The following is a 25,039-nucleotide window of genomic DNA, read 5'->3' as shown; positions in this document are numbered from 1 at the left end:
TTGAAACAAATATTGAGAACTAATGTGGAAATAGTTTAATACATGTAAAACAATAATTTGTACATATCAAAGTGAAAAAAATTATTAAAAATCTTTTTTTTCAATTATTGTGAACTTCTTATAAAGAAAATAATTTGTAAGATGGCTCAAGTTTGTCTGAGAGATCATAGTGTGCATGCACTTGTGATGCCAAAGTAGCAATCATTAGTTTATAATCATTTAAACAACTTTAAATAAAATGGGAAAAAAAAATGATAAGTAATCAATAAGCAATTAAAATAATTACAAAATACCCTTGTTTACATGTACATGTACTTTAAAAAAAGAAAACCTTATGTCTTGTCCATATGTTCGTGTCTCTTAGATAGAATTGGATGATTCCCATTTCCTGTCGCCATCATCATCTTGTTCAAGTTTGATTTTGCATCAAAAATAATTCACTGGAGTGTTCTTATAGTATTGTAGCAGGGTATAGATTTTCGTCAATTAGCCTTAATAGTATGACCCACAGCAATATTATTTATTGCTGGATAGAGCAGACGATGACCCATCGGAATATCGATGTCGTCACTATCCATCATGGTTAGGGGACGTTGAAAATTGGGTCAAAGGTCAAACACTCACATTTCTCCAAAAAACATATTTGCTTTTTCAAGTGCCTATATCGCATTTACTTTTTTAAATCAAACATTAATATATAAAATAACACATTTTGTAGCTAAACATCTAGTTTATAAACACTGAGCCAGTTAAAAAAAATTACAATGCGGGTTACAAATTTTCATGTGTGATGTCCTAATTATAGCATGTACTGCTGAAAATGGTTAAGTTAAACATATGTATTATTGTCTTACCGGGTTAATACTTTTTGAGTCACAAATTTCACTAAGTAGGTAAACCTAAGCATGACACACAGACGGACAGATAGATTCTGATTGCCATTAGTCTTATCTAATGGTGACAGTGACCTAGGTAGAAAAAATAACAGTATCTACAGGGGCGGATCCAGGATTTTCTCAGGGGTGTCACGATTAAATAAGTCATAAGCTCCTTTATACATTAACAAATGCTAATCAGTGAGTATAGTGTCCAGATATTTTACTTCCATGATTATATGTACTACATGTTCTGTTCGTATCTTAATGTATGTCATAATGTACATGCGTAAGTGCTAGACCTTTCAACCTATCCTGACCCATTATTGCATAAAATATTTTTTATTGTCTTGAGCCACAGGCCGGTGTCTTCTATTTTCATGGAATTTTTGCAGTTTTCGACGATTAGCAAAAGCTTTCGATTGGTCTTGTTTTATTGTTTATGTATCCTATAATAAAACATACGTACGGATGCTTGCTGATTTACAAAAGCAAAGACATGTAACCAACCATGAAAAGTCCCCAATACGCTTCCGTAATTATATGAAATTCCGATTCTTGGAGTTTCCATTTCAAAATTGCCTTACCTAATCAATGACAACACGTGTAACGGACAGTAACGACAGTAAAGTTTAGACTACATGCTAGTCTTTCCATTATCGAGAGACAAATATAAGAAATTATTTTATGAGATGCTGTTATAATATTACAGTTTAGCTTCAATTTTACAGAAAAAGGCAAGAAATAAGTGTAGTGAAAGAAAGAACCTTAATTGTGTCCTTGTTATGTATTACATGTTTAATAACGGTACCCGACTCAACCTTCCAAACCAAGATTTCTTTGGACTTACAGAAAACTTAAATGCAGTTAATAAATTTATGTTCACATGTTCTTTAAATTTTGTAATTTGTATTGTTAAATTGCATATATGTTTTAAGGTGACAATCCAGTTGTTTCGATATTTATACTAATAACATTTTAATTCTGATTCATATGCATATATCCAGATCATGGCAGACGGCAGAAATGCTAAAATATACCATATCGAGATTTGCATAGCTTAATCCACGTGGCTTAATCACTTATTCATTACCGTGCCTTCCAATTGTTATGTCGTGTCGCAGGCTTTAGAAAAAAAAAATTGAGTATAAGTTTAATAACTTTATTTTTTTTGTCAATGGGATGTGGTTTAATTAATTAAATATCGAGTGAAGGAGCGTCTTTTTGTATAAGTCCACCAACTGACGTTCGGTATAGAAATACCTCCGATTTTCAAGGTAAGTCCGTACCGGTCGTTATATTTGTATATGTGTAACATACTGAATATTGCGATCGGGAACCAGTCTACAAATTATTGAGCATTGCTCATAGTTTTTCTATTTTTATATATTTAAAAAAAAAACTATGTTATATTAAGTGTATTATTTCTTGTTGTTACATTTTCAACAGGATTGAGTATTTCAATTGTCTGTTAATATTTTACATATATACAATACTTCAATAGAGGCAGATTCGGGTAGGAAACTCTTAGCATTGTCTGTCAATGTTTTATGTACACACAATCCTTCAATATAGTCATGTGCAGGTAAGGAACTCTTGGCAATATATGTCTTAAGTGTGGTGGACGTTTTTTTCAACAAACGGTCGGCATTCCAATGGGAACAATTTGTGCTCCTTTACTTGCTGACCTTTTCCTTCACTCTTATGAGGCTGGCTTTATAGCTGATCTGATCCGAAAAAAAAGAATATCGTTTGGCTAGATCCTTTAATCTCTGTTTCCGCTATATAAATGACGTATTATCTTTAAACAATATTAAATAGAAATCGATGGTAAAGGAAAACTATTGACCAAACTTTACGACAAACTTGATGACTTTTCATTCAGAATTGTCAACTTTCCTTTCATCTGTGGCAACATTCCTTCAGCCCCTTCGTATGGAGTGTTCATATCACAACTCATACGTTACGCCAGAGCTTGCTGAAACTAGAACTCTAACAAATAGGCTTCTGGAACAGGGTTACAAGATTGAAGTTATCACTACAGAAGTTTTATGGTCGTCATCATGAACTCGCGGATCGTTATGGTGTATTCATCTGCACCATGAAACTGATTTATTCAACGGGTCATAGTTTTCCTTTCCTCGTTTGTCTACCCCGGACTTGACTTTTTATGAGCAACTCGGTGGGTGTTTTTAGAAAAACGAGGACGCTTACCCTACTGGTGGACCTGGTCCATGCTTCCAGTTTTTGGTGGAGTCCGAGTTGCTCATTTGCTTTTGTTACTTTGTATGTATGATTTTAGTTACTTAATATTCTTTGTTGTGTATGTCTCTTTTCCATGTCTGGTCTTTGTCCCTGCATTACATTCTTTTGATTACCGCTATAACCTTGGTTCCCTTGATTACTCTTTGGCATTGTTTACTTATATTTTATATATATACAATAAGTTATTTATCATACGAAGTTATATTTTTATTACGTTCATAAGGTTTTACATGTATATTCTATACAGGTTTAGATTGAATATTTCAATTAACCCTAAAAATTCAATTTTTGATAAAATAAACTAAGTTTAATTTTGGACCTATTGAAACAAGATGACAACTAGACGTAAATTTTGGACCTATTGGAACAACATGACAACTAGACCTAAATTTAAAGCTCTAAATACTAGATGGAACCCAAATCATTCAAGACTTAATTAGCACTCCAGCTAAGAATCATGCAAAAAGTTATACATGGTTGGAAAGCCTACACATTTTTATTTTTGATATTTTGTCTAAAATGCTTTAAAAAAACAGAAATTAACATTTAGTTTTTCATATAACCCGTGCTCATAGAAGATAACATTGTATAGAATGCACTGTAGAATTCGAAAGTAAGGGAGATAACTCTGTAAATGACACTAAAATACAATAAATTCTAATGTTGATTATCTCCTACGTGCAGGCAGATTTAAATGAATAATTACACATTTCATAATATAGACCCATAAAACAATTTTAGGGTGTACACTTTTTCCAGATTTTGCATGATTCTTACAAAGACAGCTACTTAAGAAATTAATCGATACTTCAGTATATGAAATAATGGAAAAGTGTTGTATTTGGTCCGTGTTTAGTCTTTTATTTCCAATGAAAAGGACCATCATCTTGAACATCCAAAATCAATACAAATCTTCCACTTCAGATCATAATTGTACAATGCCATTGTCCGAAAAACAGAAAATGCTAGTTTAGCCTCCATTTGTCGTCAAATAATCACAATTTCAATCAAAACATATCTTTTGTGGTTTGGAACCTTGTGATACAATACATCTATACTGAAGTTATTGACAAGATACCAATGAAATAACTATACTCGACGTCACATGCAGCACATTTTCGAATTGAAGCTCTACTTTTTAAACCGTCGGGACTTACCGCTAGAGTTTTCTCTCTTTTATTTAATTTGAAGATAGTACGCGTATATGAATGACGTATTAGTACCAACGAGTCGCTTATTGGCATATATTCTGCGTAACAAATCCTTACGGGAAAATCCCATACTAATATCCACCATGTTGGTTTCTACGGGACGATTTGTTTACAAACGAAGTTCGTAAGTTCCCGTCGAACTCCGGTGATAATTGTCTGCTTAATCGGTATTGTACGTTGTTTGCATAAAATAAATCCGAGATATCCGAACTAGCGCCGAAATGCATTCTGGGTTCTTCCGTTTTTGGACAAACCATTTAAACGTAAACAACATCTCCTAGCAACCCGATCACTGTAAACATGGCCGACTTGTCAAATGTAAATATTGGGACCGAGAATTAAAATGTCACCGGAATTTAACGATTCAAAGTTTAGGGAGAAGCCGGTTGGCAAGTCATTTAAGACAATTTAAACGACGCTAGGTGTCAATAAAGTCGTAGAAAATATTTTATTTTTATTCATATTTTAACAGTATCTTATTTATGTGACGCCGAGTATAGTTAACATAACTTGTTTATGGGTTTCTGATTATTTAACAGAAATAGTATTATGTGACGTCATTTTGAAATGAACAACATGCTGCTTTTAATCATTTTGATTTAGTCAACATTTTGATTCGAAAATAAGTATGTAAGATTTTTAAAAGCGTATGCTGAACAATTCAGGAAATAACAGGATTAAAATAAATCTAAATGTTTTCAATAAATCTTGTTGGTTAACATACATGTCATGTTCAAGTGAATTCTTTATAAAGGTACTCTATTCTATGTTTTCTAATATACGATGACGTTGAATATTTCTTTCATAAACTTTTAGATTAACGATTATTATATAGATAGAAGTGTTTTATCGAATGTTCCCAGTGAAATTAATTTCGATAATTCACACTGTGAAATAAATTCGGTAATTTCACTTTCGGACTTTCTCCCGCGAAAACTCACAACTTTAATATCAATCCGCCAATCACAGAATTTTACTTCTTTTTTTTTTAGATATTGAAAATATCGATAAATTATGAAGAAAATCTGTATTATAAATATAATAATCAATTGTTTTTTTATCGTGAATAACCAATACATTATCACTCATACCAAGAACGCTTGAGGATTTAACTCGTGCGCGGACAAGTTCCGCACACTCGTTAAATCTAGGCGTTCTTCCGCACTCGTGATCATATTTGAGTTATTCACTCTTTCAAATTAATTATCCTATTAATCCCACGTAACATTATCATTTTAATGTGCCTTGTGAACGTCGTTGTTTTTTATCTTGCCATTTGCATGAAGACCTTGTTTTACATTTTATGTTATATTATCACTTATTCCAGTTAGGGTTGCAGGAACCTGAAGTCCATATTGGTTGTCTTGTTTTTTTTTTGTTCGCTCTTATTCGTTTTACGTTCTTTCTATAGATTAGGCCGATTTTTGTCTTTTATGAATAGTTTCACTTCATTTATTTTTGAACCTTTTACAGCTTGCTTTATGGTATGATTTTTGCCTATCATTGAGGACCATGTTGTGGCCTTCATAAGTTTAATTATTCGTTGCTTGACTTTTTTGTGGATGACTGTCTTATTGGCAATCATACCACAACTCCTATTTCTATAACTAAACGGCCTATCCTAAGTACAGTACACAAAATGACAACAATACTATATGTTATAAAATGTATTACTCAATTCTGTTGTAAGATAAAATAATTCATGTAGAAATGATGTTTTTTTCTAAAGTTTAAAACTCGAAAATATGAAGTACCTTCATTAAAGTTAAATCATTACCCTCAAAAAGAATAATCATACTGGCTGACCTTCTCGTTGACAACAAATATAATGACGATTTAAAGAGTATTTATCATTATTAAATGAATTTTTCATTACCTCATTGGCTTTGAACCAAGATGACAAAACTCTGAAGGTAAAATTCAAATCTCGATACCTTTTAACGAACTATGATTTTCTTTGCAGAAGTATTTTGTAGAGCGGTCAATAATATTGGCTAACGAGGACCCTTATTAAATAAATGAATGATACGATTTTACGCTTGGCACCTCATTTTATTGTATTTGTTTTTGAAGCTTTGTGGACGTCCATTTGTAGTTTTACCGCCATGAACTCGGCAAGGATTATTTAATATTTTTTTCATCGAGATGAGCATGAGAAACGCCCGCGAGTTGAAAAAAAATCTGTTTATCGCTGTTTTGCTGAAGTGTAAAGTATTAGTTTTCTTTTATTTTCAGTTTTCCTGACCTAACTATGTAAATTTTATTAGCGCTGCAAAGTTTCCTTTCGGGACTATTTTTCGGCGACGTGCTGCGTGACATCAAGTATGTTGTACAGCTGTGATACACGTCTTTGAAAAAAAATCGGTTAATTATGTAGGTTGCGTAAATTTGGGATTTATTCATTCTAATCGGATAAGTTACTGTATTTTATCATTTTCCATTGTGGACTAGAAAATATTACCACAAATTAGGCATTATTTCATACACAGTAAACAAACAGACGGTTATTTGGGTCGTCAAATATTCCTACGCTGTTGCTTGTATGTCACTCGAGGACATAGAAACAAGCGATAATTTTCATTCTCACTCGACTGGCATGAGGTTGAAAATTATCGTATAGCAAGATCAAAGGGATTTTTAACAAAATAGCGATAATTTGTTTGTTCCAGCTGATACAGCTGCAAATAATATTGTTGATATTTGAAAAAAAAAATCAAATTCACCTACATTCCAACTATTTTTTTCCTCTTCCAGTCATTGCTCTACAACCAGACCTTTCTACATTTTACACGACTCTTCAAACTTCTCACAAAACAAAAATACATGTGAAGTCGGCCTCATATCTTGACATACACTTAGAGATCGAATATAGAAGCAAACGATTGACCAAAATATGACAAACGTGATGACTTGTCATTCCGCATTGTCATTTTCCTTTCATCTGTGCCAGCATCTCTTCACCAACGGTGTTTCGAGTTTTCACATATCACAACTAATACATTATACGAGAGCTTGCCATGATAACTCGCACTTTTTGTACCGTGCTATACTTCTTAAAATTAGGCTTCTAGAAAAGGACTATGTTGCTACAATATTGAAATCATCACTACAGAAGTTTTATGGTCGTCATCATGAACTTTTGGATCGTTACGGTCCATTCATATGCACCATGAGAACTGATTTATTCAACGTGTTATAGTTTTCCTTTCTCTTTCATCTACCCAGGACTTGACTTTTTATAAGCAAATCGGCAGGTGTTTCTAAAAAAGTGGAAAATGCTTACCCTACCGGTGCACCTGGCCCATGCTTCCAGTGTTTAGTTGAGTCCTAATTACTCATTTACTTTTGTTATTTTGTATTTTTTATTTTGGTTATTTTATGTTCTTCGTTGTATATGTCTGTTATCAATGTCTGGTCTTTGTCCATGGATTACATTCTTTTGATTCCGTTAGTAACTTGGTTCCCTTGATTACTCTTTCGCGCGTCTTATTGAAATTGGGATATATTTATTCGAATTCTTTAAGATCAATTTATAGTAACGAAAAAAAAAAAAAAAAAAAAAAAAAAAAAACTACGCTAATTGGACTTCTTTTTATATGCTTACAGAACTCGAATTCTTACAAGACAACATTTCCGTTCGCTTTTTCGCTTCTTTGATACCGTTTATCGTCGTTATTGGAATTCCCGTTGAAACTACTTTTGCACCACTTATTGCGGACCTCTTTCTGTATTGTTTCGAATCACAATGAATAGTTGGAATAAATAAAGATTGACCCTTCCAAACTACCTTTAGAAGAAAAGTTTCATAACACCTTCAGATGTTTTTTAACGGATTTTGGCCCTTAACAGCGACGACTTTGATACATTTGCATTATATTTAAGGAAGTTTCTAGATTTTAATATTCATATCAATAATGGTAAACATATACTAAAATTGACGATAAAAAAGGATGATTTTTTTCTTTTCCTATTGTTAACTATCCGTTCTTAGATGGTGCCTTCATATGTTGTTCACATATTACAATAGGTTTGATTTGTTTGTATATGTAACAATGTTTCAGATTCTAACGAACGAAAACTTTATATAACAAAGAAATTACTTAATCAAGATTTTTGATATCACAAGCTCTTAAAATCATTCACATTTCTTTAAGCAATACAAGGAACTCACTCTCAAATGGACTGATGAACTACGTCTGGGTATCTCGCACCCTATATTATATAGTAATATTCTTCACAAAGCACGGAAAGCTCCATACACACGAAGTAAGTTGACTTAATCGTTGCATAGGCTGATTTCTTAGGTAAGGTATTGTTACGATATTGTGGTAAAATCGTTAAGGATGGCATTGTGTGGTATTAACATTGATTCGCTCATAGGACCTTTACATGGAAAGAGTAATCAATGGAACCAAGGTTATAGCGGTAATCAAAAGAATGTAATCCAGGGACAAAGATCAGACATGGAAAACAGACATACACAACAAAGAACATAAAGTAACTAAAATCATACATACAAAGTAACAAAAGTAAATTAGCAACTCAGACTCCACTAAAAACTGGGAGCATGGACCAGGTGCACCGGTAGGGTAAGCGTCCTCTGCTTTTCTAGAAACACCCGCCGAGTTACTCATAAAAAGTCAAGTCCGGGGTAGACAAACGAGGAAAAGAAAACTATGACTACTAACAAACAATATTTAAAAGCAGTTTTCGGCATGATATATGTTTAGTCCTTGTTGTATGACGCATGATGTACCATAGTTTTCAACCCAAAATCGGAAGACTTTGAATTGATTTTGCATACGGTTATGGCATAGCTTACTGCAGGTTTGAACTGGTCTAGAGCTGGCATGCCAGTTAACTGCCAGTAGTCCTTTGCTTGTGCAGTTATGCAACTTATTTCAGTTTCTTTATTTCTATTCTAACAAGGGAATCATACATTTATGAACTAGTTTTAGATGTGTTTAACTGTGTAATATTTTTTCCACAGTGGCCAGATTATAAATATGGGGAAGATTGTGATCACGCCAAACGACACATTCACCATATCCATTCTAGTTATATGATAAGAAGAACAGTCGGGAGCAGACAAAACTCCAAAAAGAGAACTTTTCTATTATGAAATGTGATAAGTAAATGCATTCGGGGAAATAAGTCGGTGAAAAAATGTGCTTGTAATGCGTTTTTATATTATTTCAGGACGTTTACCCTACTAGTGCACCTGGTCCATGCTCCCAGTATTTAGTGGAGTCCGAGTTGCTCATTTGCTTTTGTTACTTTGTATTTATGATTTTAGTCACTCTATGTTCTTTGTTGTTTATGTCTGTTTTCCTTGTCTGGTCTTTGTCCCGGGATTACATGCTTTTGATTACCGTTATAACATTGGTTCCCTTGATTACTCTTTGACTCTGTTGGTCCGTAAATAATTTTACTTTTTATGAATATCTGAATATTGTTTCCCTCCAAAAAACGAAGTAAGATATACGGATGGTTTGAATATTTATCTGCAGCTCTTTTAAATCAATTCAATAGAATGACTCACTCCAGCTCACTAGTTTATATACTGCATGTTCAGAGCATACTAATCTTACTTCATTGTTTTAGGTGGTACATAATGGAAAACTTCGAGACATATCTCTCAGCTTCTATTGGAGGAAATAATAGTACTTAGATATCTGGTATACTGCTTTTACCCGATATTTAGTACTGTATTTTCTCCTTTCAGTTTCATTGCTCCAATTTTTGTTTGTCGAACGACTAAGCAATTTTCAGGTGGTGCATAATGGAAATTTCCGTAACAGATTTTCCAACTTCCATTGGAGACCAAGGATAAAATGAAAGTTTTTACGAACTATATAAATATAACCAGTGATATTTAAAGTGCAAAATATTAACAATCTTCAAAAATGATAAAAATGAATTTCAAAACACAAATTATGACAAGTGGAAAATGTTACAAATTTTTAAATACACCATTTCAAATTTAATGAAAGCATATTTCTTTAAATAATTTTGCAATGGAAAAAATAGCCGTTTTAAATTCGTTATATAATGATAATGTAATGCATTTCATTTGCATGAATTGTGTAATTTAATTCATTAAGTCATTCTAGCAGTAGTAATGGAAATGCATACATGATGAAATAATGGTAATGTAATGCGTTATATTGTCGTGTAATAAACACCAGACCTACAATGTATGAACAAAAAAGCCCATACATCAAAAGTTCGATCATTGCGGTGTCGTATTAGCGACACACTTTCATTCTTTACTGTTCTATACAACCGTAATTGTATGTCGCTACTTCTCAGGTTATTGGTTAAATAAAATGAGTGAAAATAACCAAAAACAAAAGAGAGAAAAAAAAAAGCAATATATCAAAAATGTATATTTAAATATTTTGAAACAAACTGAACACATTCTGTACGTTTCAAAGCCCAACCCGACTGGGTGATGGACAACCCTGCTGGTTCTGGTAAACGTTTTCTGTTGAAAGTTACTGTTTGTTTTACGAACAACGGCTTTGTTTTTGTGGCTTTGGTTATAATACCGTTCATTGATATATCTTCACAAAATTTGTCTTTATTCCACTCAACCAAATCTTTATCGCTCATGTACTGCTGCAAATATTTCCGATGAAATAACATTGTTTTGCCAATAGTTATGACAGCAATACGACCTTGAATCTTGTATTCATTATTTGGTCCAACATATCGCATGTCCGGAACTACACCTATCAGCCTATCAACATTCTGATTCCCATGTAAAAGCATTTTTCGAAGAAGGGGTTCGTTCAAGATGACGTCATCGTCGATCTCCAAAACGGCATCTGTTGTTACATACTGATACACATCAAAGCGGTTGTTCATACTGTTTACCTCTGGTTGAACGAATATTATTTTGGAATCATTAAATTTTGATGTAGGGAATGGATTCTCCTTATTGTTCCATATTAAAACAATTTTTTTAACAGCTTTCATCTTAGAATAAGATGGAAGAATCATTTCATAATTTTTCATCCGCTGCGTGGAATACCCCATTAAAACAATTGTAACGTTTAATTCATCGTCGTTTCCAACGCATACGGTTTCTGAGCCCTTCAAATGTTCAAGGTTCAAATAAGGAATTATTGATGTACAAGGAGTCGTGTAACGACTTACCTCAGTTTTCCATTTTTCAAGGTGTTGATAAGATATTGTCATTTTGATGTGCTTATGTATAAGGAGTTCTGCCATTGCCTCTGGGCCCATAGTCTCAGTAAATATAAGAATAACTCCTTTCACATTTGATGACTGCTTCACTATTTCTAATTGACCCATGACAATTGAATAATTTGTGTTAGAAACAAAAAATAGTACATCATGCTCACCGACTGTGCGTTCAAAGCAAGGGGGATGTTGAGGTATAGTGGTGTCCTACTTTCCACTTTGTTTTCTACCTTGGTTCTTTAAACGTCGAAGCTCCTCTGTGTCCCATGTGACATATATTTCATCAAACGCTGACATCACTTGTTTTGCAATAACCGATTTAATGCGTATGGGATGTAGTTTGAATTCGCGATCTTCGGAAGAATTGGCTTTACCTCGGTATGTATCCCAAATACGCTCATGCCATATGAATAGTCCATTATCTTTTAATAAATTAATCGCGGAATTAAGAATTGATAGTCCATCGTATACGTGTTCGATGACATTTATCATGACCAATGTGTCAAATTTTGTCAAGTTGTTGATTTCCTCCGCAGGTATAGAAAGCAAAGATGTGGGTAATCCATCGAAGTCGCCATCTTTGTAGTAGCATTGTTTCACGTGATTAATATAATGAAATGCCATCGGCTCGATCAAAGTTACGCTTGTTGCGTTTTTATTCTTAAGTACACTTTGACACTGGGTATAAGGGCCAGCTCCAAGTTCAATAACATCGCCAAGATCATTCGGTAAGGCCTTGTAGTAGTCAAATGATTTTGCATGAGCGTCGTGTCTGTCCGTGCTTGTATCCCATGTGACCTGTTCTACAGATTGTGCTCCATGCCATCTTTCACATGACACAGAAACAGTTCCGTAATTATCATTGTAAAAGCACTCATCATTTATACGAGAACATTGTTTTTGAACAAATGTATCACAGTTGCTACCTGTCCACGAAGGACTACAAAAGGACTTCCCCAAAAACGTAAAACTTTTCGGAACAGTTCTAATTAGATTCTGCCCCGTATTCATCGATTGAATAGTTTGCTTTTGTCCTGTATTAGTCATACTAATATCTGTTGTTTCGGTTTTCGCATAACTTCCAATACACCATCCTTTGGTGGCTCCACGAAATACCCAATTTTCGGCCACAATCATATCCAAATAGCTCACAAGGTTGTTTTTCTTGAGGTAGTCAACGCCTTTTAGAACAGCAGGCCACGATTGTGAGCAATCGTCCATAAGGAGAAGATTATCTTTTGAGGCCAACCGTGCCATATTTTTCATGTCAGTTAACGGAAAGTTCGCATGATGGGCACCATCTATGTGAATGATGTTGCAAATACCCTGATATTTAGGAACTGTTTTAGTTGAATCTCCTTTGATGAGATTAATATCTCTGTCCTGAAATTTCTTTCGTATCCAGTCCAAAGCAGCATCTTCATAGTCTTTTCTATCCCACAAATCGAAAGCTGTATAATTAGCCTTATCAGTCGAAAACAAAAATACTGACGCGCTATGGCCACCTGCAAATCCTATTTCACATATTGTACGAACTTGGTGCGTCCTTGAAAATTGTTTCACTGCTTTCATGTAACTTTCAACTTGCTGAAGACCTTTTGCACTGTATATATTGCCATAAATCTTATTTTCGGGAGACTTTTCCCGAATGGTAACATCTAAATCGTCTAAAAGTGTAAACAATGTTTTCATGTCTTCGTTACTTGAATCTTCTTGTTCAAAGTGAGAAAAGACGACTGCTTTTGGACTAGGTTCCCGAAACTCACTTTTATTATTACATCCATAATTCGTCTTAAAATGATACTGCATTACAACAAAAATAATCATGAAGAAAACGATCGAACCTGTCCTCAACTTCGACGCCATTTTTCTGAAAACAAGGTGACGATGAATCCTTAGATTCCTTTTTATAGCTACAGTCCAGTGAAATGTCCTGAACAAGGACAAAAATGCATTTTTTCAAACATCATTAAAACTTTTATTTTGGCTATGATATGATAAACAAGAGGCTCCCAGGAGCCTGAATTGCTCACCTGATTAAATTTTTGGCTTTCAAGGCAATAACTCTAAAAAAAGTTGTCCGACAATTTTGACTGGATCATTTCTTCAATCGAAAGTTTCATTCTATCTATTATAGTTTTCAAGATATTGACTAAAAACTGCAAAAAACCGTAATTTTTCGCATTTCAAGGGCAATAACTCTTATATGGAGTCGTCTGACAACTGTGATCCTTGGGGACTTAGGTAGGACATATATTAAGGATATTTCAGCAATTGAATGATATAGGCCAAACCTAATGGTATTGGAGAGAGTAATCAAGAGAACCAAGGCTATAGCGGTAATCAAAAGATTGTAATCCAGGGACAAAGACCAGACGTGGGAAAACAGACATACACAGCAAAGAACATAAAGTAACTAAAATCATACATACAGAGTAACAAAAGTAAATTAGCAACTCGGACTCCACTAACAAACTGGGAGCATGAACCAGGTGCACCGGTAGGGTAAGCGTCCTCTGCTCTTCTAGAAACACCCACCGAGTTGCTCATAAAAAGTCAAGTCCGGGGTAGACAAACGAGGAAAGGAAAACTATGACCCATTGAATAAATCAGTTTTCATGGTGCTGATGGATACACCATATATCAACGAGTTCATGATGACGACCATGAAACTTCTGTAGTGATGACTTCAATCTTGAAGCAACATAACCATGTTTCAGAAGCTTATTTGTTAGAGTTCTAGCGCGATACAAAAAGTCTGCGTCGTTTCGGCAAGCTCTGGCATAACGTATGAGTTGTGATATGAACACTCCATACGCAGGACCTGAAGGGATGTTGCCACAGATGAAAGGAAAATTGACAATTCTGAATGAAAAGTCATCAAGTTTGTCGTAAAGTTTGGTCAATAGTTTTCCTTTACCATCGATTTCTAATTGTAGGTCAAGATATGAGGCTGACTTCACAGTGTCTGCAGTATCCTTTATCTCAAGTTCTTTTGGGTAGATACGATGTATCAAATCCCCGAAATTAGGATTATTTAAAGATAAAACGTCATCTATATAGCGGAAACTGAGATTGAAGGATCTAGCCAAACGATATTCTTTCTTTCTAATCAGATCAGCTATAAAATCAGCCTCATAAGAGTGAAGGAATAGGTGAGCAAGTAAAGGAAATATGAATAAAAAACAAATATGTTGTCGATTAAAAAGTCCAGCATTTTGTAAATATCTTCTTCTGTATATTTGGAAGATGATTTGGAATTATTTCTTACAAAGTATAAAATTCTAATATATGCAAAAAATTTCTGTACTACCCCTATATTTTATTTTTAGCAACAAATGTTGAGAACTAATGTGGAAATAGTTTAATACATGTAAAACAATAATTTGTACATATCAAAGTGAAAACAATTATTAAAAATCTTTTTTTTTCAATTATTGTGAACTTCTTATAAAGAAAATAATTTGTAAGATGGCTCAAGTTTGTCTGAGAGATCATAGTGTGCATGCACTTGTGATGCCAAAGTAGCAATCATTAGTTTATAATCATTTAAAAAACTTTAAATAAAATGGAAAAAAAATGATAAGTAATCAATAAGCAATTAAAATAATTACAAAATACCCTTGTTTATATGTACATGTACTTTAAAAAAAGAAAACCTTATGTCTTGTCCATATGTTCGTGTCTCTTAGACAGAATTGGAGGATTCCCATTTCCTGTCGCCATCATCATCTTGTTCAAGTTTGATTTTACATCAAAAATAATTGACTGGAGTGTTCTTATTGTATTGTAGCAGGGTATAGATTCTCTTCAATTAGCCTTAACAGTATGACCCATTATTCATTGTTGGATAGAGCTGACGATGACCCATCGGAATATCGATGTCGTCACTATCCATCATGGTTAGGGGACGATGAGAATTGGGTCAAAGGTCAAACACTCACATTTCTCCAAAAACATATTTGCTTTTTCAAGTGCCTATATCGCATTTACTTTTTTAAATCAAACATTAATATATAAAATAATACATTTTGTAGCTAAACATCTAGTTTATAAACACTGAGCCAGTTAAAAAAATTACAATGCGGGTTACAAATTTTCATGTGTGATGTCCTAATTATAGCATGTACTGCTGAAAATGGTTAAGTTAAACATATGTATTATTGTCTTACCGGGTTAATACTTTTTGAGTCACAAATTTCACTAAGTAGGTAAACCTAAGCATGACACACAGACGGACAGATAGATTCTGATTGCCATTAGTCTTATCTAATGGTGACAGTGACCTAGGTAGAAAAAATAACAGTATCTACAGGGGCGGATCCAGGATTTTCTCAGGGGTGTCACGATTAAATAAGTCATAAGCTCCTTTATACATTAACAAATGCTAATCAGTGAGTATAGTGTCCAGATATTTTACTTCCATGATTATATGTACTACATGTTCTGTTCGTATCTTAATGTATGTCATAATGTACATGCGTAAGTGCTAGACCTTTCAACCTATCCTGACCCATTATTGCATAAAATATTTTTTATTGTCTTGAGCCACAGGCCGGTGTCTTCTATTTTCATGGAATTTTTGCAGTTTTCGACGATTAGCAAAAGCTTTCGATTGGTCTTGTTTTATTGTTTATGTATCCTATAATAAAACATACGTACGGATGCTTGCTGATTTACAAAAGCAAAGACATGTAACCAACCATGAAAAGTCCCCAATACGCTTCCGTAATTATATGAAATTCCGATTCTTGGAGTTTCCATTTCAAAATTGCCTTACCTAATCAATGACAACACGTGTAACGGACAGTAACGACAGTAAAGTTTGGACTACATGCTAGTCTTTCCATTATCGAGAGACAAATATAAGAAATTATTTTATGAGATGCTGTTATAATATTACAGTTTAGCTTCAATTTTACAGAAAAGGGCAAGAAATAAGTGTAGTGAAATAAAGAACCTTAATTGTGTCCTTGTTATGTATTACATGTTTAATAACGGTACCCGACTCAACCTTCCAAACCAAGATTTCTTTGGACTTACAGAAAACTTAAATGCAGTTAATAAATTTATGTTCACATGTTCTTTAAATTTTGTAATTTGTATTGTTAAATTGCATATATGTTTTAAGGTGACAATCCAGTTGTTTCGATATTTATACTAATAACATTTTAATTCTGATTCATATGCATATATCCAGATCATGGCAGACGGCAGAAATGCTAAAATATACCATATCGAGATTTGCATAGCTTAATCCACGTGGCTTAATCACTTATTCATTACCGTGCCTTCCAATTGTTATGTCGTGTCGCAGGCTTTAGAAAAAAAATTGAGTATAAGTTTAATAACTTTATTTTTTTTGTCAATGGGATGTGGTTTAATTTATTAAATATCGAGTGAAGGAGCGTCTTTTTGTATAAGTCCACCAACTGACGTTCGGTATAGAAATACCTCCAATTTTCAAGGTAAGTCCGTACCGGTCGTTATATTTGTATATGTGTAACATACTGAATATTGCGATCGGGAACCAGTCTACAAATTATTGAGCATTGCTCATAGTTTTTTCTATTTTTATATATTTAAAAAAAAACTATGTTATATTAAGTGTATTATTTCTTGTTGTTACATTTTCAACAGGATTGAGTATTTCAATTGTCTGTTAATATTTTACATATACTTCAATAGAGGCAGATTCGGGTAGGAAACTCTTAGCATTGTCTGTCAATGTTTTATGTACACACAATCCTTCAATAGAATCATGTGCAGGTAAGGAACTCTTGGCAATATATGTCTTAAGTGTGGTGGACGTTTTTTTCAACAAACGGTCGGCATTCCAATGGAAACAATTTGTGCTCCTTTACTTGCTGACCTTTTCCTTCACTCTTATGAGGCTGGCTTTATAGCTGATCTGATCCGAAAAAAAAAAAGAATATCGTTTGGCTAGATCCTTTAATCTCTGTTTCCGCTATATAAATGACGTATTATCTTTAAACAATATTAAATAGAAATCGATGGTAAAGGAAAACTATTGACCAAACTTTACGACAAACTTGATGACTTTTCATTCAGAATTGTCAACTTTCCTTTCATCTGTGGCAACATCCCTTCAGCCCCTTCGTATGGAGTGTTCATATCACAACTCATACGTTACGCCAGAGCTTGCTGAAACTAGAACTCTAACAAATAGGCTTCTGGAACAGGGTTACAAGATTGAAGTTATCACTACAGAAGTTTTATGGTCGTCATCATGAACTCGTGGATCGTTATGGTGTATTCATCTGCACCATGAAACTGATTTATTCAACGGGTCATAGTTTTCCTTTCCTCGTTTGTCTACCCCGGACTTGACTTTTTATGAGCAACTCGGTGGGTGTTTTTAGAAAAACAGAGGACGCTTACCCTACTGGTGGACCTGGTCCATGCTTTCAGTTTTTGGTGGAGTCCGAGTTGCTCATTTGCTTTTGTTACTTTGTATATATGATTTTAGTTACTTAATATTCTTTGTTGTGTATGTCTCTTTTCCATGTCTGGTCTTTGTCCCTGCATTACATTCTTTTGATTACCGCTATAACCTTGGTTCCCTTGATTACTCTTTGGCATTGTTTACTTATATTTTATATATATACAATAAGTTATTTATCATACGAAGTTATATTTTTATTACGTTCATAAGGTTTTACATGTATATTCTATACAGGTTTAGATTGAATATTTCAATTAACCTTAAAAATTCAATTTTTGATAAAATAAACTAAGTTTAATTTTGGACCTATTGAAACAAGATGACAACTAGACGTAAATTTTGGACCTATTGGAACAACATGACAACTAGACCTAAATTTAAAGCTCTAAATACTAGATGGAACCCAAATCATTCAAGACTTAATTAGCACTCCAGCTAAGAATCATGCAAAAAGTTATACATGGTTGGAAAGCCTACACATTTTTATTTTTGATATTTTGTCTAAAATGCTTTAAAAAAACAGAAATTAACATTTAGTTTTTCATATAACCCGTGCTCATAGAAGATAACATTGTATAGAATGCACTGTAGAATTCGAAAGTAAGGGAGATAACTCTGCAAATGACACTAAAATACAATAAATTCTAATGTTGATTATCTCCTACGTGCAGGCAGATTTAAATGAATAATTACACATTTCATAATATAGACCCATAAAACAATTTTAGGGTGTACACTTTTTCCAGATTTTGCATGATTCTTACAAAGACAGCCACTTAAGAAATTAATCGATACTTCAGTATATGAAATAATGGAAAAGTGTTGTATTTGGTCCGTGTTTAGTCTTTTATTTCCAATGAAAAGGACCATCATCTTGAACATCCAAAATCAATACAAATCTTCCACTTCAGATCATAATTGTACAATGCCATTGTCCGAAAAAACAGAAAATGCTAGTTTAGCCTCCATTTGTCGTCAAATAATCACAATTTCAATCAAAACATATTTTTTGTGGTTTGGAACCTTGTGATACAATACATCTATACTGAAGTTATTGACAAGATACCAATGAAATAACTATACTCGACGTCACATGCAGCACATTTTCGAATTGAAGCTCTACTTTTTAAACCGTCGGGACTTACCGCTAGAGTTTTCTCTCTTTTATTTAATTTGAAGATAGTACGCGTATATGAATGACGTATTAGTACCAACGAGTCGCTTATTGGCATATATTCTGCGTAACAAATCCTTACGGGAAAATCCCATACTAATATCCACCACGTTGGTTTCTACGGGACGATTTGTTTACAAACGAAGTTCGTAAGTTCCCGTCGAACTCCGGTGATAATTGTCTGCTTAATCGGTATTGTACGTTGTTTGCATAAAATAAATCCGAGATATCCGAACTAACGCCGAAATGCATTCTGGGTTCTTCCGTTTTTGGACAAACCATTTAAACGTAAACAACATCTCCTAGCAACCCGATCACTGTAAACATGGCCGACTTGTCAAATGTAAATATTGGGACCGAGAATTAAAATGTCACCGGAATTTAACGATTCAAAGTTTAGGGAGAAGCCGGTTGGCAAGTCATTTAAGACAATTTAAACGACGCTAGGTGTCAATAAAGTCGTAGAAAATATTTTATTTTTATTCAAATTTTAACAGTATCTTATTTATGTGACGCCGAGTATAGTTAACATAACTTGTTTATGGGTTTCTGATTATTTAACAGAAATAGTATTATGTGACGTCATTTTGAAATGAACAACATGCTGCTTTTAATCATTTTGATTTAGTCAACATTTTGATTCGAAAATAAGTATGTAAGATTTTTAAAAGCGTATGCTGAACAATTCAGGAAATAACAGGATTAACAAAAATCTAAATGTTTTCAATAAATCTTGTTGGTTAACATACATGTCATGGTCAAGTGAATTCTTTATAAAGGTACTCTATTCAATGTTTTCTAATATACGATGGCGTTGAATATTTCTTTCATAAACTTTTAGATTAACGATTATTATATAGATAGAAGTGTTTTATCGAATGTTCCCAGTGAAATTAATTTCGATAATTCACACTGTGAAATAAATTCGGTAATTTCACTTTCGGACTTTCTCCCGCGAAAACTCACAACTTTAATATCAATCCGCCAATCACAGAATTTTACTTCTTTTTTTTTTAGATATTGAAAATATCGATAAATTATGAAGAAAATCTGTATTATAAATATAATAATCAATTGTTTTTTTATCGTGAATAACCAATACATTATCACTCATACCAAGAACGCTTGAGGATTTAACTCGTGCGCGGACAAGTTCCGCACACTCGTTAAATCTAGGCGTTCTTCCGCACTCGTGATCATATTTGAGTTATTCACTCTTTCAAATTAATTATCCTATTAATCCCACGTAACATTATCATTTTAATGTGCCTTGTGAACGTCGTTGTTTTTTATCTTGCCATTTGCATGAAGACCTTGTTTTACATTTTATGTTATATTATCACTTATTCCAGTTAGGGTTGCAGGAACCTGAAGTCCATATTGGTTGTCTTGTTTTTTTTTTGTTCGCTCTTATTCGTTTTACGTTCTTTCTATAGATTAGGCCGATTTTTGTCTTTTATGAATAGTTTCACTTCATTTATTTTTGAACCTTTTACAGCTTGCTTTATGGTATGATTTTTGCCTATCATTGAGGACCATGTTGTGGCCTTCATAAGTTTAATTATTCGTTGCTTGACTTTTTTGTGGATGACTGTCTTATTGGCAATCATACCACAATTCCTATTTCTATAACTAAACGGCCTATCCTAAGTACAGTACACAAAATGACAACAATACTATATGTTATAAAATGTATTACTCAATTCTGTTGTAAGATAAAATAATTTATGTAGAAATGATGTTTTTTTCTAAAGTTTAAAACTCGAAAATATGAAGTACCTTCATTAAAGTTAAATCATTACCCTCAAAAAGAATAATCATACTGGCTGACCTTCTCGTTGACAACAAATATAATGACGATTTAAAGAGTATTTATCATTATTAATTGAATTTTTCATTACCTCATTGGCTTTGAACCAAGATGACAAAACTCTGAAGGTAAAATTCAAATCTCGATACCTTTTAACGAACTATGATTTTCTTTGCAGAAGTATTTTGTAGAGCGGTCAATAATATTGGCTAACGAGGACCCTTATTAAATAAATGAATGATACGATTTTACGCTTGGCACCTCATTTTATTGTATTTGTTTTTGAAGCTTTGTGGACGTCCATTTGTAGTTTTACCGCCATGAACTCGGCAAGGATTATTTAATATTTTTTCATCGAGATGAGCATGAGAAACTCCCGCGAGTTGAAAAAAAAATCTGTTTATCGCTGTTTTGCTGAAGTGTAAAGTATTAGTTTTCTTTTATTTTCAGTTTTCCTGACCTAACTATGTAAATTTATTAGCGCTGCAAAGTTTCCTTTCGGGACTATTTTTCGGCGACGTGCTGCGTGACATCAAGTATGTTGTACAGCTGTGATACACGTCTTTGAAAAAAAATCGGTTAATTATGTAGGTTGCGTAAATTTGGGATTTATTCATTCTAATCGGATAAGTTACTGTATTTTATCATTTTCCATTGTGGACTAGAAAATATTACCACAAATTAGGCATTATTTCATACACAGTAAACAAACAGACGGTTATTTGGGTCGTCAAATATTCCTACGCTGTTGCTTGTATGTCACTCGAGGACATAGAAACAAGCGATAATTTTCATTCTCACTCGACTGGCATGAGGTTGAAAATTATCGTATAGCAAGATCAAAGGGATTTTTAACAAAATAGCGATGATTTGTTTGTTCCAGCTGATACAGCTGCAAATAATATTGTTGATATTTGACGTAAATTTTATATTTCACACAAAAAAAAAAAAAAAAAAAAAATCAAATTCACCTACATTCCAACTATTTTTTTCCTCTTCCAGTCATTGCTCTACAACCAGACCTTTCTACATTTTACACGACTCTTCAAACTTCTCACAAAACAAAAATACATGTGAAGTCGGCCTCATATCTTGACATACACTTAGAGATCGAATATAGAAGCAAACGATTGACCAAAATATGACAAACGTGATGACTTGTCATTCCGCATTGTCATTTTCCTTTCATCTGTGCCAGCATCTCTTCACCAACGGTGTTTCGAGTTTTCACATATCACAACTAATACATTATACGAGAGCTTGCCATGATAACTCGCACTTTTTGTACCGTGCTATACTTCTTAAAATTAGGCTTCTAGAAAAGGACTATGTTGCTACAATATTGAAATCATCACTACAGAAGTTTTATGGTCGTCATCATGAACTTTTGGATCGTTACGGTCCATTCATATGCACCATGAGAACTGATTTATTCAACGTGTTATAGTTTTCCTTTCTCTTTCATCTACCCAGGACTTGACTTTTTATAAGCAAATCGGCAGGTGTTTCTAAAAAAGTGGAAAATGCTTACCCTACCGGTGCACCTGGCCCATGCTTCCAGTGTTTAGTTGAGTCCTAATTACTCATTTACTTTTGTTATTTTGTATTTTTTATTTTGGTTATTTTATGTTCTTCGTTGTATATGTCTGTTATCAATGTCTGGTCTTTGTCCATGGATTACATTCTTTTGATTCCGTTAGTAACTTGGTTCCCTTGATTACTCTTTCGCCCGTCTTATCGAAATTGGGATATATTTATTCGAATTCTTTAAGATCAATTTATAGTAACGAAAAACAAAAAACAAAAAACTACGCTAATTGGACTTCTTTTTATATGCTTACAGAACTCGAATTCTTACAAGACAACATTTCCGTTCGCTTTTTCGCTTCTTTGATACCGTTTATCGTCGTTATTGGAATTCCCGTTGGAACTACTTTTGCACCACTTATTGCGGACCTCTTTCTGTATTGTTTCGAATCACAATGAATAGTTGGAATAAATAAAGATTGACCCTTCCAAACTACCTTTAGAAGAAAAGTTTCATAACACCTTCAGATGTTTTTTAACGGATTTTGGCCCTTAACAGCGACGACTTTGATACATTTGTATTATATTTAAGGAAGTTTCTAGATTTTAATATTCATATCAATAATGGTAAACATATACTAAAATTGACGATAAAAAAGGATGATTTTGTTCTTTTCCTATTGTTAACTATCCGTTCTTAGATGGTGCCTTCATATGTTGTTCACATATTACAATAGGTTTGATTTGTTCGTATATGTAACAATGTTTCAGATTCTAACGAACGAAAACTTTATATAACAAAGAAATTACTTAATCAAGATTTTTGATATCACAAGCTCTTAAAATCATTCACATTTCTTTAAGCAATACAAGGAACTCATTCTCAAATGGACTGATGAACTACGTCTGGGTATCTCGCACCCTATATTATATAGTAATATTCTTCACAAAGCACGGAAAGCTCCATACACACGAAGTAAGTTGACTTAATCGTTGCATAGGCTCATTTGTTAGGTAAGGTATTGTTATGATATTGTGGTAAAATCGTTAAGGATGGCATTGTGTGGTATTAACATTGATTCGCTCATAGGACCTTTACATGGAAAGAGTAATCAATGGAACCAAGGTTATAGCGGTAATCAAAAGAATGTAATCCAGGGACAAAGATCAGACATGGAAAACAGACATACACAACAAAGAACATAAAGTAACTAAAATCATACATACAAAGTAACAAAAGTAAATTAGCAACTCAGACTCCACTAAAAACTGGGAGCATGGACCAGGTGCACCGGTAGGGTAAGCGTCCTCTGCTTTTCTAGAAACACCCGCCGAGTTACTCATAAAAAGTCAAGTCCGGGGTAGACAAACGAGGAAAAGAAAACTATGACTACTAACAAACAATATTTAAAAGCAGTTTTCGGCATGATATATGTTTAGTCCTTGTTGTATGACGCATGATGTACCATAGTTTTCAACCCCAAATCGGAAGACTTTGAATTGATTTTGCATACGGTTATGGCATAGCTTACTGCAGGTTTGAACTGGTCTAGAGCTGGCATGCCAGTTAACTGCCAGTAGTCCTTTGCTTGTGCAGTTATGCAACTTATTTCAGTTTCTTTATTTCTATTCTAACAAGGGAATCAGACATTTATGAACTAGTTTTAGATGTGTTTAACTGTGTAATATTTTTTCCACAGTGGCCAGATTATAAATATGGGGAAGATTGTGATCACGCCAAACGACACATTCACCATATCCATTCTAGTTATATGATAAAAAGAACAGTCGGGAGGAGACAAAACTCCAAAAAGAGAACTTTTCTATTATGAAATGTGATAAGTAAATGCATTCGGGGAAATAAGTCGGTGAAAAAATGTGCTTGTAATGCGTTTTTATATTATTTCAGGACGTTTACCCTACTAGTGCACCTGGTCCATGCTCCCAATATTTAGTGGAGTCCGAGTTGCTCATTTGCTTTTGTTACTTTGTATTTATGATTTTAGTCACTCTATGTTCTTTGTTGTTTATGTCTGTTTTCCTTGTCTGGTCTTTGTCCCGGGATTACATGCTTTTGATTATCGTTATAACATTGGTTCCCTTGATTACTCTTTGACTCTGTTGGTCCGTAAATAATTTTACTTTTTATGAATATCTGAATATTGTTTCCCTCCAAAAAACGAAGTAAGATATACGGATGGTTTGAATATTTATCTGCAGCTCTTTTAAATCAATTCAATAGAATGACTCACTCCAGCTCACTAGTTTATATACTGCATGTTCAGAGCATACTAATCTTACTTCATTGTTTTAGGTGGTACATAATGGAAAACTTCGAGACATATCTCTCAGCTTCTATTGGAGGAAATAATAGTACTTAGATATCCGGTATACTGCTTTTACCCGATATTTAGTACTGTATTTTCTCCTTTCAGTTTCATTGCTCCAATTTTTGTTTGTCGAACGACTAAGCAATTTTCAGGTGGTGCATAATGGAAATTT

General features: G+C 33.7%; 1 protein-coding gene and 1 pseudogene across 2 annotated transcripts in view; both read right to left on the bottom strand.

Annotated features, from left to right (window-relative positions):
- Positions 1–25,039, bottom strand: part of LOC148609894 (uncharacterized) — an 80,625-nt gene that overhangs the window by 18,501 nt on the left and 37,085 nt on the right. The window lies entirely within an intron of this gene.
- Positions 10,726–13,426, bottom strand: LOC148609896 (uncharacterized; annotated as a pseudogene).

This window comes from Perna viridis, chromosome 8 (genome assembly GCF_037379345.1).
Source record: "Perna viridis isolate PV_CMFRI_1.1 ecotype Kerala chromosome 8, ASM3737934v1, whole genome shotgun sequence".
In the NCBI taxonomy this organism is placed as follows: domain Eukaryota; kingdom Metazoa; phylum Mollusca; class Bivalvia; order Mytilida; family Mytilidae; genus Perna; species Perna viridis.
This window is presented reverse-complemented; position numbering and strand designations above follow the sequence as displayed.